Here is a 5,231-nt window from a genome sequence, read left to right as displayed (position 1 = left end):
TGATCTGTAGTCATTTGGAATGGAGGTGAAGAAGAATATATAACTCATATCTCTTTCATCCCTTTCCCCACTACTTCCGACATTGTCCCATTTCTTGGTTTGGTATTTAAAACTCCTCTTACGATTCTCTACCTTCTTCCAATCTTCTATGATTGATAAGATGCTTCGAAATAAAATCGAGTTGAATTATGGAGATGACAATTCTGAGTTGGTTGGGTTGGATTGTTTAAGTTAAATTATAACGAGGGAGGAGCTTCTCTCTCATGATCTTTTCTCATTGAGCTCATTACGATAACTATCTCTCTCTCTCTCTCTCTCCCTCTCCCTCTCTCCCCCTCTCTCCCTCTCTCTCCCCTAATTTTTCCAAGAGTTTTCAAATTTTATTTATAATCAATATGAGTAAGATCTTTTCTATACATCCTATCACGTTGAACACTCTATTGCATTTGATGCATGAATATAAATGGTGAATGACCAATGGTTCATTGATACAATCTTGTATCTTATTATAATTTGAATTTGATCTAATTTAATTTTATAAATTTGACTTGTAAAGTGTATCACTTTATATAAAGTTTTTCTAAACTCTATCTCTTATTATGACTTAAAATTTTCTCATTGATTAAAGTAATTGAGTCAGATATGACGTCTTAGACTAATATATATAAATATATATATATAAATATATATATATATATATATATATATATATATATATATATATATATATATATATATATATATATATATATATATATATATGGGCCGGCCATTCACCGGTGCAACCAGTGATATAGCACTGAGCCTTATACTATGAGTGGCCCATTTTTTTCGATTACTAACATAAAAAAAATAAAATAACACTACTCCAAATATGAAAGTGAAATTGAGCGTACAAGGCATGTGAAGGAGATAGGAGATAGTGTTACTGTGTTAGACTAATTTTCTTTGAGAATTTCTTTACCCACCTCCCTATGGGGGTCACCCCAGTGAAAACGCCATTTTACCCCGCTTTGGAAATGCATTTCCGAAATATTTTTTTTCTAAATTTTTCCAGACTTCGGAAGTGCATTTCCGAAAAAATCCCAAAAATTGAGATTTTGACTAATTCAGAGATGCATCTCCGAAACAACAAAAAAAATCCCAAAAATTAATTTTAGGATATTAATTAATTCACATATCATAAATTTGATATAATTTATGAGTAATGAATAATAATAATAATTATATATTTTGATATAATTTATGAGTTATGAATAATAGTTATTATATATTTCTATCCTGATTCATATTTTAAAATTCAAAATAATTTTAATTAAAAAAATTAAAATAATTTCACTTACAAACTAAGTTATAATTTTTTATTTATATATTTATAATAATTGTTATATATTTATAAAAAAAAATTAAAAAAATGAGTGTTTTAATTTATATATTTATATAATAATTATAATAATTATTATATATTTATAAAAATTATTATATATTTATATATTTATATATTTATATAATAATTATAAAAATTAAAAAAATGAGTGTTTTAATTTATAATAATTATTATATTTATATATTTATATAATAATTATTATATATTTATATATTATATATTTATATATTTCACTTACAAAATTAATAATTATGATTATATATTTATATATTTCTATTCTGATTCATAATTAAAAATGAGTTATAATTTTTTATTTAATTTAAAAAAATTAAAAAAAGATTTTGTCTTAATTTTATTTAGTGAATAAATTTTATATTTAATTTTATATAATTCAAAATTTACTTATGAAATTAAGATGTTTTTGATTTATATAAGTTAGTAAAATAATTTTTAACTTTAAAATTGTTTAGGAAATTTTGATTCACCTTGATTTTATTGATTCACCTTCATTTTATTGATTCACTTTCATTTTATACCTATTAATTGTATTGATTCACCTTGATTTTAATTTTTTAATAATTATTGAATTCTTTCGGAAGTGTATATCCGAAACATTCCAAGACCAATTTGGTCTTAGAATATTTCGGATATGCATCTCCGAAAACACCCCCTCTTCCAAGAAGGGGTGTTTTCGGAAATGCATCTCCGAAAACTCAAAAAAGGGGTGTTTTCAGAAATGTATCTCCGAAAACACCTTTTTTTCGTGTTTTCGGAAGTGCATTTCCAAAAACACTTTTTTTCCAATAAAAGTACGTTTTCGGAAATGTATTTCCGAAACAAGAGATATTTTGGTAAATTCGCCAGAGGTGACTAAGAAGGTTAGGAGGTGGGTAAAGAAATTCTCTTTTCTTTTTGAATAGCTATACTTTTGCTTCTTCTTTTTTTTACCTTAATAATAACATTATCATGAGTGTGTGTTTGTTAAGTCAAATATAATAATATTATCACAGAATTAGGTATATAGTTTCTAATTTTAAATATATTTGTAAATAAAAAACAAAGAGCTTCTTTTATTAAAATTATTATTTTCTAAAAATAATTTTTCAATGTTCTTTCATTTAATATTATTTAAGTAAATGTCTAAATTAATTATTAATTCCTAATTTTCTCTATGTGAAGAAATAATTTTTCTAAGTAGTAATTTAATATGAATAAAAGTACTAATTTGATAATTTAGTGTAGGAATACAATTTTACAATAGGATTACTAATAGATCGCTTGTTCGTAAATACTGCGGAATTTTACAACAGAAAACACAATAAACATAATAATTTTATTTTTGTACGACATTTAAATAATTAAAATTATATTTTTCTTAATTTGGACCCTTTTTTAAAATTAGAACAGAGCCTTCGGATTGATTGGACCGACCCTGATATATATCATTTGGAGCGACTAAATTTAAATAAATCAAATTCAAATCATTTTTAAATCACATATCTTAGTAAATCCGCGACATATTTTTTCCTTTTACGAAAAGTTGACAGCATATTTTATGTGGCGGTCTGGCTGCTAACGGTATGATTTGGAGTTTTTAAGGATGGACAAAATTGAACCAATCTAGAATCTTAGTATTCTCACATCATCATTAATTGTTTAATCCATGTTGCTGCTGGTGTAACTAAATTGATTTGTACAATGAACGTGTCACAAACTTTTTCGGTTTTGGCGTTTGTGTCGTTTGTGTCGTTTGTGATTTGAATTGAAAAATAAGAAATATAGAACAGCTTGAGGATCTAGTGAAAGTAGGGGTGGCAAACGGGCATGCCCGCCCCGTTTAGGCCCGCCCCGCAAAAGCCCGCGAAAAAACGGGGCGGAGCGGGGCGGGCATATTAGAGAGTGCGGGTCTAAAATCTTGTCCCGCCCCGCAAAAATATGAGTGCGGGGCGGGGAAAGCCCGCGGGCATTGAACCTTTTAGGCCTAAAAATAGTAAAATTATATGAAAAAAGTCATGCCCGCAAAAGCCCGCAAAAAAACGGGGCGGGGCGGGGTGGGCACACTAAAGAAAGCAGGCCTAAAACCTCACCCCGCCCCGCGAAAAAGTGCGGGTAAAACGGGCTTTCCCCGCGGGCCGGGCCCGTTTTGCCACCCCTAAGTGAAAGTGGTCCTGTCTTCTCTTTCGTTTTCTTGTCTTTGATTAGTACTAATATAATATTATCGCTTGATTTGCTTAATTAAGGATTATCGTGACAGTTAATGAACCATGAATCTTGCCACAATATATCTATATTTAATAATATTCATCGAGGAAATGTACACGTGAGCATTGAAATAGTTTTGAGCAGTGAAATTAATCAACTTAATTTTAATTTAATATTTGCACCACTTGTTTAACCTATTCTGGTCTACATGCATTTCATTAATGTTGCTTTCTTATCAGCTTGACCATTTTGAATTAAGCATATCATATTGTTTAATGGATCATTAGATTAGATACATGAATATCAAAAGAAATGTAAGAGGATTTATTGATTAAGTTATTGGAGATTGATCATGTGTTATCGTGTGCTTAATTTTTGCGATTTAGGTTTTGATTTATTTTAATATTTATTTATTTTTGAATGAAATGTTATTTTTGTCATTAATATTCTGTCCTATTTAATTTATAATTTGGTGAATTTTTTTCCTGACTAAAGACCTAAAAAGATAAAGCACTGATATCAATTCATTCTAACTGATTTAAGGTATAAAAATTATCACACGAGTTTTTTATGGTAAATTTTGTAATCTTCACTTTTATTAAATTCATCCTTAATTATGAACTAACTTAAACGTTGAAGTGTTAACCTTGCAAGTCTAATTTGCATCACTGTATCGGAGATTAGCAACATCAGTTTAGGATTTTTCACCATTAACATACACCAAATTCTAGTTTCTGAATGAAACAGTGGTGCTGTATGTGGGAATTGACTCGTAACTTTAATAAAAACATTTCCCAAATGAATCATATTAAATCCAAAGTCAAATTCCTACTAGAATCGTCGAGAAGTGGAGGCAATTACCTCCTAGATCACATTGAAGATCCTCGATCAACCTCCAATTTTGTGTTTCCTCAATTATCTGTCATCGATGAGAGCCATACAACAACTACATCCAACGTAGATGTGATATCAGAGTACTTCCACCATTAAACAAACAACCTTTGACTGATAAGCAAAGATCATATAGTACCATAATTCCTAGATCGCGAGGAGATTAATGAAATCCTAAACGCATAGTTACCAGCGATTGCAGTAATTATCGTCACGAATCATGTGATACGTTGCTACGACATGAGTAGTTAAGATCTTTTATTTTACCCCACCGTGATTCGATCATCACCACTAAGATTCACAATATCGTCGCATTCAATTGTGATTTTCCGTTAGAATGCCTCATCAGAATGATAAGTCGACGATGAGTTAAAAGAAATGAAGATCGAGATGCACAAGGACATTCAAGATACGAGGAATCTCGAGTGCAAAACTACCGATGGATTCTAGATTCTCTTCCGATGATGAAAACATTTACGTGATACCTCGCATGTGAAGGATCCCCAGTAATAACTTCCACTCATGTGCAATTAGGTAATCAAACTTCCAGCCATCGAATCTGAACGCATACGATAACAAAGATCATGTGATTTCGATAATGGGAACTTAATAATCAATCCAGGGTGAGGAAACTAGCAACTGATAAGGGGGCTCGACCATTACAAATAAGAGAAAAACATAGACCAAGCACACAATGCTAAATAAAGACGCAAAGCATTAAGGTAAATATGTATTTAAATATTATTATTTT

The sequence above is a fragment of the Vicia villosa genome, linkage group LG1 (assembly GCF_029867415.1).
Source record: "Vicia villosa cultivar HV-30 ecotype Madison, WI linkage group LG1, Vvil1.0, whole genome shotgun sequence".
NCBI classification, from domain to species: Eukaryota; Viridiplantae; Streptophyta; class Magnoliopsida; order Fabales; family Fabaceae; genus Vicia; species Vicia villosa.
This window is presented reverse-complemented; position numbering follows the sequence as displayed.